This window comes from Ovis aries, chromosome 2 (genome assembly GCF_016772045.2).
Source record: "Ovis aries strain OAR_USU_Benz2616 breed Rambouillet chromosome 2, ARS-UI_Ramb_v3.0, whole genome shotgun sequence".
Taxonomy (NCBI): Eukaryota; Metazoa; Chordata; class Mammalia; order Artiodactyla; family Bovidae; genus Ovis; species Ovis aries.
In genome coordinates this window covers 65474763-65486285 of record NC_056055.1, presented here as the reverse complement: position 1 = coordinate 65486285, position 11523 = coordinate 65474763, and the positions used below count along the sequence as shown (strand labels likewise).

Genomic DNA, 11523 nt, shown 5'->3' with positions numbered 1-11523 from the left:
ATAGGAGGAATCAAGTTGTTTAGTAAGTGAGTATCTAAGCAGAAGAGCACACAGATTGTTGAAACTGAAATAATTAAACCATGCAAAAACTGAGGACAGATTGTCAAAAAAATTCTGCACTTGGTATTGTTGGGTAGTTACAATAGGAAAAAGGAGTCCAAAACAGTGGTGGCTAAAAGACAAAGAAGGGAAAAGCCCGTGAAAATAGAACAAAGGAAGGTCTGAGGACCGAAGTGAGAACCTCTGGTAAAACAAACAGCCCTCCTGGCTAGCCCAATTTATATAGGGCAGGCTCAGAGGGAGGAGAAAAAACATATAAAAAGAGGAGCCAAAATTGAGCTGGAGGTTTCTCCTCTCTTCACATCTTTTGGGTCGGCCTGCCCTCATGCCTCGAGGATGTATTTTCCTTTGCTTTCTAAATAAAACTGAGCTATATCACAGAGCTGTAACACTGGTCCATTTGTTGCTTCAAATTTTTGCTGTGGAGACAGGACTGAGGAAATTACACACTCCCCCAACATCTATGGTGCTGTTTCTTGGATTTAACCTGGCTGAAACAACCTCAGCTTGGCCCCCACAAGGGGAGATCAAGCACAGCAGAAGCCCAGCTCAGCGAAAGCTCCCACCGCGGTGGAAGCTGGATGCAAAGAAAACCCAGCTAAGGGGAAGTGACAAGAAGCCCAGCATGCTAGAAACCGGGACAGCAAAAACAAACTTGGCGGAACGCTCATGTGGCTCAGCCTCAGCTTCCAAAAGACCTCCCATTGGGGTAAGAAGTCCTTGCTCCTATGGCTGGAAAGACATATGGCTAACAAAATCTTAATTCCTTTATAGTCTCTCATTTATTGCTTCCTCAAATCCCCTGTGAACAGGCAAGTGGCAGTGGGTGCCCCAGGGTGTCCCGAAGGCTCTACTGTGCCTTAGTAGCTGTTGCCCAAGCGGGTGGGGGTTCTTCTGTCCATAATCTTCCTTGTGCCAGGGATCAGGCCAATGAAAACTGTGAGCACAGGTCAGGTATTTAGCAGATTTTCCTGCAGGTTATAAAGGGGATTCCTTGGCACGTTTTTCCCACTGCTTTTTCCTCCTGTCCTTCCGCTCCTCTCTCCTAGGACTTGAGTCCGGCCAAAACCCATGGTGCCTGGCTTCAGGACCTAATGACTCTTAGGCTCTGATGTGTGATTGCAAAAATTCAGTGAGAGACACAGCAATAGGTTAAGAAGTGGATTTGTTTGGATTCAGAGAGAAGCACACTCACAGGGTGTGGGCCATCACAGAAGAGAGTGCAGTAGCCATGGAATGTGATGTGGTTAGTCTTTGGGTGATTTAAGCTGGGTGATTTCATATGCTAATGAGTGGGAGTATCATCCCAACGATCAGGGAACCACTCACTCCTTGGGTCTTTCACAGTGCTTTGGAACTGTCCTTGTGCTTTGGAACTGTCCTTGCACCTCTGGGTGTGTCATTTAACTTGCAGATTGAGGATCAAGGTTTAGTTGAATTTGACTTGTCATCTTGGACTAATTTGATTTTGATCTGTTTATATTATTCCCTTGAACCATGTCATTCTTTCAAAAGTTGTGCCCCGCCCCCTTCCCTCCTGTCTATTGCCTCTTATTAATTTGTTCCTAAGCCATTTACTAACTCCTACAACCAGGACCCTGACCCTTTGCAGGCAACATTGCTCCACCCCACTTATTATTAAAATACTCTTAATGCCCCTAACAGGACAAGATAACCTACTCCTTTGTCATTACTTCTATTATTACCTAGAGTGGGTCTGTGACAGTGAAATGTTTACCACTGGAGACACCCTAAGCTGCTCTTATGAAAGACTAGGGGAGGAAATCAGTGACTTAATTCCCTCAGAGCAATAAGAGGATAAGCCTTATGGCTGTTTCACTAGGTTCCCAGTCTCAGGGCCCAGACTTGAATTGCTTTTACATCATGGTATCATTCCCATATTATCCCATTATTGACTATGCCAAAGCCTTTGACTGTGTGGATCACAGTAAACTGTGGAAAATTCTAAAAGAGGTGGGAATACCAGACCACCTAACCTGCCTCTTGAGAAATCTGTATGCAGGTCAGGAAGCAACAGTTAGAACTGGACATGGAACAACAGACTGGTTCCAAATAGGAAAAGGAGTATGTCAAGGCTGTATATTGTCACCCTGCTTATTTAACTTCTATGCAGAGTACATCATGAGAAACACTGGACTGGAAGAAACACAAGCTGGAATCAAGATTGCCAGGAGAAATATCAATAACCTTAGATATGCAGATGACACCACCCTTATGGCAGAAAGTGAAGAGGAGCTAAAAAGTCTCTTGATGAAAGTGAAACAGGAGAGTGAAAAAGTTGGCTTAAAGCTCAACATTCAGAAAACGAAGATCATGGCATCCGGTCCCATTACTTCATGGGAAATAGATGGGGGAAACAGTGGAAACAGTGTCAAACTTTATTTTTGGGGGCTCCAAAGTCACTGCAGATGGTGACTGCAGCCATGAAATTAAAAGACGCTTACTCCTTGGAAGAAAAGTTATGACCAACCTAGACAGTACATTCAAAAGCAGAGACATTACTTTGCCGACTAAGGTCTGTCTAGTCACAGCTATGGTTTTTCCTGTGGTCATGTATGGATGTGAGAATTGGACTGTGAAGAAGGCTCAACACTGAAGAATTGATGCTTTTGAACTGTGGTGTTGGAGAAGACTCTTGAGAGTCCCTTGGACTGCAAGATCCAACCAGTCCATTCTGAAGGAGATCAGCCCTGGGATTTCTTTGGAAGGAATGATGCTAAGGCTGAAACTCTTCACATGAGGTGGCCAAAGTACTGGAGTACCCCAGTTCAAAAGCATCATTCCCATCAGCAGTGGACAAACCAGCAATAAATCACAACCCCTTAATCCGACCCAGCACTTGTCATGCTGGAAACCTTGGGGATGCCCAGCTTCCAGCCTGGGGGTCCCAGGAGGCTGACCTGCCTTTACTTGCCTAGGGATCTGGTCCTCGGAAGGTTGTCATGCCTCAACCTGCTCAGGAATCCATCAGTCCAGGGGTCCCAGGAGGTTAACATGCCTCAACCTGCCCAGGGATTCAATCTCCAGGAGGCTGTCATGCCTCAGCCTGCCTGGGGATCTACACCCTGACCCAGGGATGCCTGGCTCTCAGGTTGCAACAGTACTGGGTAGGATAAGCTTCAGAAAGACATACTCCTAAGGAAGTCCACCTATGAAAATAGAAGGAAGCCTATTACTTGTGGGACTGTGCTGGGTCTCAGCACTAACTCAAGAATCCAATAAGAACCCCACTGCCTTTCTGGAAAGGCAAAAAGAGCCCCTCCCAAAGTTTACCAATCTGGACTTTGACTCTTATGAGGGACAGGTGATTTTAAAGGACAAATTCCTGTCCCATTGTGCATCAGACATCAGGATAAAGTTACAACAGCTACAGTAGCAGGACCCTGCTGCCTCTTTAGATGAGATGGTCCAGAGAGCCACCAATACCTTCTATAATGAGAACAAGAGAGGGAGGCCAAGGCCCAGGAAAGGAAGAAAAGGAAAGAGATAAGGCATGCCCAGATGCTGGCCACCCTACAGGGAAGCCCTATGGCAAAACTTGAGTCCTTGAAGGTCAAGGCAGGAGGCAAATGCCTAATCTGTAGACAGGCAGGACATTAGGCCAACTTAGTGACAAGTCTCCTAAAATGGCTTGCTACAAATGCCATCAACTGGGACACTGGGCAGCACTCTGCCCTCAAGTCCCAGTCAAGTGCTAAGCCTTCCCTCATGGTGATTCAACAGGACTGAAGTGGCCCACTCCAGCAAGCCCACCTGTCGCAGATAACCATCACGGGGCTAGAGCCAAGGGTGCAACTGGATGTGGCAAGTAGATCCGAGAATTTCTTGGTTGACACAGGGGCTACCTACTCTGTCCTGACCTCCTGTTCCAGAGCCTTCTCCCCCGAAGCCTGTACCATTTGGGGAGCTACAGGAAAAACAATTGCAAAAAGATTTACCTGAGAAGGCAATGGCACCCCACTCCAGTACTCTTGCCTGGAAAATCCCATGGATGGAGGAGCCTGGTAGGCTGCAGTCCATGGGGTTGCAAAGAGCTCAGACATGACTGAGCTTCACTTTTCACTTTCATGCACTGGAGTAGGAAATGGCAAACCACCCCAGTGTTCTTGCCTGGAGAATCCCAGGGACAGGGGAGCCTGGTGGGCTGCCGTCTATGGGGTCACACAGTCGGACACGACTGAAGCGACTTAGCAGCAGCAGCAGCAGCAGAGCTCTTCTTTGTTGCTGGGATGGACATTTATTTTTCCACCAGTTTCTGGTGGTCCCTGAGTGTCCTACTCCCTTATTGGGAAGAGAACTCTCCCCACCTTTGAAATCTTGCAACTATTGCTGTACTGATAGAAGAAGCTTTAAAAATATCTCTTGGGGGCAAATTAACTATTTTTACCAGCCAAGTGAAACAACTCCTGAATGGGAGAGGCCATTTATGGATGTCTGATCAAAGAATCCTCAGATATCAAGTAGTGCTGATGAAAAATCCAGGCTGACTATATCCCCTTGTGAGGTTCTTAATTCAGTCACCCTCCTTCCTACCCCCTGAGGGCTCTCTCCCCTTTCACTGCTGCACAGTGAAAACCTCCTTTCATCCCAGGAAGAACAGGTTGGTCTTAGTCTTTATGAGATGCTATATGGGAGACCTTTTGTTTATGTCAGTGACCTCTTCCAAGATCCAGAGGCTCAGATCCTCTGGTCTTATACCATGGCCACTGGGCAATTCCAACAAGATATACCCTTGTGGGGTGTCAACCAGGACCCAAAAGATTCTAAAGAGTCACCACTATATGTTCCAGGGATTCAAGTCTTAATTAAAGTCTGGAAAGATGGGTCCCCAAATGTTCAACTCCATGGAAGGGCTCTTACTCGGTAATACTTTCTACCTCCACAGCAGTCGAGGTACCAGGACATGACTCCTGGCTTCACTACTCACAAGTCAAGCTGTGGAAGAAAACAGAAGAGGACACTCAATACACCTGTGAGCCCCTGGGAGATCTCAGATACCTATTCAGAACTACAAATGAGTGCCATTCTAATGAATGCCCCCAAAATTAAGTTTCTGGGGATAAGACTTCTCAGGATATCTCTAAAGAGCCAACACAGCTTGGCAGGGGTTGTAATCCAAAACAGACAGGGGATGACCTCCTGATACCTGAACAAGGAGGGACTTGAGCCATCTTTAATGAGACTTGTTGTTTCTGGGTAAATACCTCAAACTAAGTTAAAGGAAGTCCACAGTCTTCAAGAAAAACATTCAGAGCCTACAGGATCTCAAAGAATGAGCTGGGGAGTTCTTGGGGTGGCTATAATCTCTCTTTGGAGGATCCTCCTGGTGATGGGAAATTTGGAGTTGGCTAATGCCCCTGCTAATCATTGTTATCACCATATTGATGCTGCTTATGATTGCTCCATGTATTACCAATTGTCTAATCATTTTGTCTCTGCCCAGGTCAACAGGTTCCAACATGCAATGCCAGTTTAACAAGGATATATAAAGCTATAGCTGACCATGGAAAATATTACTCTCCCTTAGATGGACACTGCTATAAGGACTCTGAGGCTTGAGACTAGCAAGAGGGGGAAACCCAATGCCCTCTCGCCATCCTAGTTCAGCAGGAAGTAGCCAGAGAGACCTCAACGCCCCTATTTCCAAAGAACTGGGCCTCCCATCTCTTGAGGGGGGAATGTTAGGTAGCTAGAATAGAAAAAAGGAGTCCAAAATGGCAGTGGCTAAAAGACAAAGAAGGGAAAAGCCTGCAAAAATAGAACAAAGGAAGGTCCGAGGACCAGAGTGAGAACCTCAGGTAAAACAAACAGGCCTCCTGGCTAGACCAGTTTACATAGGGCAGGCTCAGAAGGAAAAGAAAAAAACATATAAAAAGAGGAGCCAAAAATTGAGCTGGGGGCTTCTCTCACATCTAGGAAGCTATATTACATGCAATCCTTAAGTTGTGACATAGCTTAGACTATTCATCCATGATATAAATATATGCTTTGCAAACCAGACAAAGAAAAGGTCTTACTGTCTTCAATTAGCAAAAATGGAAAGCTTTACTTGTCAAAAATATGCCCTTATTCAATTCTGCCAACAACTCTACAAGGTAGGTATGATTATTTCCACTTTTTAGGTCAGTAAATATAAGCTCAAAACTGTACAATAACTTGACTGAAGTCATACCATTCATAAGGGGGAAGCTAGCATTTGATTCCAGGACTTTTAAATACCTACCTAAATTGATCTAGAATACCATATCAGGCAAAGATGAATACCCAGTAGCCATTAACCAATTAACAGTTTATTCCTTCTATTGGACTCATTACATATGATTCGAAGGGAGTTAAAAGAAAATGACAATTCAATCACGTAGAAACTACAAAGGATTTGAGGTCAGAGCAATATGAACTAGTTTTCCAGTATTTCACCACCACAACAAATAAACTGTGTATCTTGAGGCAAAATTATTTTACCTCTGTAAGCTTCAGGTAACTCTCTTGAAAATTTGAATAAATATCTCTCTCTGATAGGGTCATTGTAAGCATAAGAAATAAAGTATAGTGCAAGCAGAGTGAAGAAAATGGCCCAAGAGGGCCCTTAACACAATAAAGCTTGGCTACATCATCTATGTTAAAGAGAAAACCCAAATGTCAATATGCTAAATAAAATATATCAAGCATGCATACTTCAATGTTTGACCAAACAAACCACACACGTTTAAAAAAACCCTAATGAAACTAAAACCTGCAAACATATTTTATCTCTCTTTCATTTCTCAGAAACTTACTACATAACTACCTTCTTTCTAAAAAACTTCCTTTGACTATTCTCGAAGTCAAAATCTTTCCGGTGAAAAATAACTCATACCTATTATGTCCACAGCAACGTGAGGGGAGTGTCAGAGTCCAATGTTTTCCAGAAGCATTTTGCCACAAAACTAATTGGCCTTAGAACAATTTTGCCATGAAAAATACAACTGGTTAACAGTTTTTGGTTCAGCAGTTTCATTTCAACTGGTTGAAATATGCTAGTGTATCTTCCAGTTACTGACAAGCTGACAGATGAGGATGATTTGCCTCAAAAGTTGGTTTCGTATTCTGAAACACTACTTCAGAGGAGAAGGAAGCCAGCGCTCCAAGGTACAGAGTTAATGCATATTCCCATCGTCTAAAAGAGCGGGCACCGTGCAGCCCTCTGAACATGGCTATTGCTGAGCAACATTGCCTCCCAACCCATTACCAGTTAACAGTTCTGTGAGACTGCTAAAGGCGAGGGAGGTTAGAGCGACGGTTTGGTGATTCTCTCGGCCACTAGTCTGCGTGCTACAGGGGCCCCTCCCCCAAGTGACCAACGGTCAATGAGCCGCCCCTAATTGGCCTGCTCAGCCATTGGTTGGTGGGGCAGAGGGCCCCCTTCCCCAAGCAAGCAGCTGTCATTTAGCAACCATTTGTGGGCCCGTTCAGGCTTCCCAGGTGGTGCAGTAGTAAATTAAGAACAAGCCTGCCAATATAGGAGAGGCAAGAGACGTGGATTTGATCCCTGGATCAAGAAGATCCTTTGGAGAAGGAAATGGCAACCCACTCCAGTATTCTTGCCTGAGAAACGCCATAGAGAGAGGAGCCTGGCGAGCTACAGTCCAGGGGGTAGTGACTGACCGACTAAGCACGGCACAGTGGGCCCATTCAGCTAACAGCTGGTGGAGTGGTGGTCTTCAGGTGGAGAGTGAGCCAAGAGACAGATCTGGGCCTTTTTCCTGAGGCCCCCCAATTCACCTGGCCTCGGGCCGGTGAGTGAGCTAAGCGGCCCAGCGAACAGGTTGGGGGCTGTGTTCTGCAAGTTTCCAGAGTCCTTGCCAAGGTCATCCACTAGGCTGGGCCCAAGCCTTGAGGTGGCGGCGAACCTCTCTCCCATCCTCGCCTCTGCAACCTAATAGCAGTGACAGTCGGCATGGGTCACAGTCTGGAGGATTGGTTCCTGCCAGGTGGGTAGCCTGAGGAGCCTGAGGGCCAGCTGGGTCTTGGGCACCTTGCTCCTTCAGTGATGACAGCTGGGTAGGGTCTGAGGACCTGCACCTGGGGGAGCTGCCCACTGAGATCTACCTCCTCTTAGCCAGGATTTTGATCTCAAAGAGGGTGAAAGTTGTGTCTTGGCACCCTGTCCTTTCTCGTCAGAACAGAGAAAAACATTTGTTTGGCAGAGATTGACAGGAACATCCTTTCCTGACCATGACCTGACCTCAAGAACAGAGGATTTGACCGCAACAGTCAGGTGTTTTTTTTTGTTTGTTTTTGTTTTTTTTTTTTTTTTTTGAGAGTGAATGAGTTTATCAGCTCTTTCCTGAGTGTCGGGAGGGGCATAGGATGGCTTAACCAGGGCAGCAGGTGGGGTATGAAAGGGAGCAAGGCAAGGCCTGGGAGGGGTCAGCATGGCTCCTTCAGCCTGGCAGGCGGCACAAGGACAGTGTGGGCCAGCCTGGGAGAGGTGCACGGAGACACTGGTGTGACCTGACGGACCCAGAGGAGGAGGAAGAGCAGGAGTCCACGTGGACAGGGTGGCGAGGCTCTGTGCAGACACGCAGTGCCCGCAGACGGACAAGGCACGGGGCACACCTGACCCAGAGGGGCTGGAGAAAGCTGGCCAGCATCCTCTCGGGTCCAGTGTGGAAAGTGGGCAGGAGAGGCGACCAGTGTGGCTGCTGGCCTGAGACTGGCTCCTCACACCTCAGCACCCAGCGGGGGCTCTGGCTTCTTCCTCCACTGGGGCCTCTTGCCAGCTTCCGACTCCAGCTGCATCTCCTGGTTCTGTGGGCCCTGCTGTGCTGACTCCTGGGTCCTGCTGATCCACAGGTTGAGCCGTGACTTCTCCACCCCTGAGAGCTGCAAGTTCTCCTTGTGGCTGGAGGCTGGGCCTTCGGCTCTGGCCCACCAGCTCCTTCTCTAAGAGGTGGCACTTGCTGGTGACATCCACGGGAGCCACAAGGAACTCAGTGTGGGATGGGTTTGCATACCTGACAGACTCTGATCTCTGTATGGCTGAGAGGTATTGCTCCAGCTTCAGGCCTATTTTGACCGATCTGGCCGGGAGCCTCACGCTGGTGCTGCGGGTTAAGGCCGCCTCTGAGCTGTCTCTCCGGGGGCTCATCCTGAAGGAGATGGTATGGGGGCTGAAGCGCTGCAGGCTGCTGCTGAAGGTGGGCAAGGCCCGTGTTGGTGAGGTGGACTTGGCCTCTGCCTCCGTGCTGGGGGTCCTCACCTGCAGAGTGACAGGCGGGAAGCCGCCAGCCTAGGGCAGAGGCCCCGCCGAAGACTCAGGCTCCTTCTCAGACCCAGTGCCCCGATGCCTCCTGGGGCTGGACCGGCACTCTGTTAAGGCTGAATGCTCCCAGTCCAGGGGCTGCACTGGGGTCATGGCCCTGCCTGGGGCCGGCTGCATCTTGGGGACTGGGGTCTTCTCGAAGATGGTGGCTTTCTCAGACACCGGTCTCTTCTCCGAGTCACTGGCTTTGTCTGGAACTGTCCTCTTTCCTGAAACAGCCCTCTCCTCCAGCACAGAGATCTTGGCACCCAGCAGGGCCTCTGGCTTCTTCCTCCACTGGAGCTTCCTGCCAGCTGCCAACTCCAACTGCGTCTCCTGGTTCTGTGGGCCCTGCTGTGCTGACTCCTGGGTCCTGCTGATCCACAAGTTGAGCCGTGACTTCTCCACCCCTGAGAGCTGCAAGTTCTCCTTGTGGCTGAAGGCTGAGCCTTCGGATCTGGCCCACCAGCTCCTTCTCGAAGAGGTGGCGCTTGCTGGTGACATCCACGGGAGCCACAAGGAACTCAGTGTGGGATGGGTTTGCACACTTGACAGACTCTGATCTCTGTGTGGCTGAGAAGTACTGCTCCAGCTTCAGGCTTAATTTGACCGAGCTGGCCGGGAGCCTCATGCTGGTGCTGGGTCTGATGCCCTCCTGAACCTGCTGCTCCCCATGCTGCCACGCCGGCTGGCTGGCCTCCATGTGGACTCCGCTCCAAGCCCCTCCGCTTGCCGACCCTCCGTCCAGAGCTGCCTGCATAGCTCTCCCCACCTCACGCCTCTCCAGGGCCAGCAGGTCCTCGTTGTCCATGGTGAATCCCAGGTTCCAGAGTCGCTGCCGGCGTTCTCGCTCCCGTTCCTCCTCATCCTTGTCTGCAACAACTAACCATGCCCACCCCTCCTCTTTCCTATAAAAGGGCTTTGCTGACAACTTTATGGGAATTTAGGGTTTTTAAAAGCATGAGCCACTCATCTCCCTGCATGGCCCAATAATAAGGCATTCTCTGTTCCAAACGCTCACGTTCTGGTGGTGTTTGGGCTCACTGTGTGTCAGATACACAGCCTTGCACTTCAGTAACAACAGGACACTGGAATGTCAATTGACAGAATACAGGACTAACAACAAGCCTCCCAGATGTAGTCTTCTCTAAGTGGCAGAATCAGCTACCAGTGCCCCCACTCACTTTCTCCCTGTCCTGAAGAAACACATTATTAAAGGGAGTGGGTGGCTAAAGATGGATTTGTAAAGATAATAGAAATGAGTTTATTAAAAATAAAGGTTTATTAATAAAAGAGAAACCATAAATCCTGAAAAGAATGATTCTGGAAAACAAAGAAAAAGATTTTAAGTAGCAGAGAATGTTCAACATAGCACAAATCAATGGGATTATCAAGAAATATAAAGACAGAATTGTAGCTACTAAGTTTAGCCATAATGAAGTCTCTGTAGCCAGAGAAATCTCATTGGAGAATTCAAAATCCAGCACTAAGTTGGAGACAGAGGAGGAGAAGAAAAGGGAGATGAAAGATACAGTATGAAAGGTATCTGTTTAAACCTGGGAGACAATCAAGGCAACAAAAATGAACTTTACTCTGATTTATATTTTCTTATCCTTGGAAACGAACAGAGATCATTCTGTCGTTTTGAGACTGCATCCAAGTACTGCATTTCGGACTCTCTTGTTGACCATGATAGCTACTCCATTTCTTCTGAGGGATCCCTGCCCGCAGTAGTAGATATAATGGTCATCTGCGTTAAATTCACCCATTCCAGTCCATTTTAGTTCGCTGATTCCTAGAATGTCGATGTTCACTCTTGCCATCTCCTGTTTGACCACTTCCAATTTGCCTTGATTCATGGACCTGACATTCCAGGTTCCTATGCAATATTGCTCTTTACAGCATCGGACCTTGCTTCTATCACCAGTCACATCCACAGCTGGGTATTGTTTTTGCTTTGGCTCCATCTCTTCATTCTTTCTGGAGTTATTTCTCCACTGATCTCCAGTAGCGTGTTGGGCACTTACTGACCTGGGGAATTCCTCTTTCAGTATCCTATCATTTTGCCTTTTCATACTGTTCATGGGGTTCTCAAAGCAAGACTACTGAAGTGGTTTGCCATTCCCTCCTCCAGTGGACCACATTCTGTCAGACCTCTC

At 47.8% G+C, this 11523-nt stretch overlaps 1 pseudogene; it reads right to left on the bottom strand.

Moving 5' to 3' along the window:
* Positions 1-6148: 6148 nt before the first annotated feature.
* On the bottom strand, positions 6149-10033 carry LOC114112983 (ladinin-1-like; annotated as a pseudogene).
* Positions 10034-11523: the final 1490 nt, after the last annotated feature.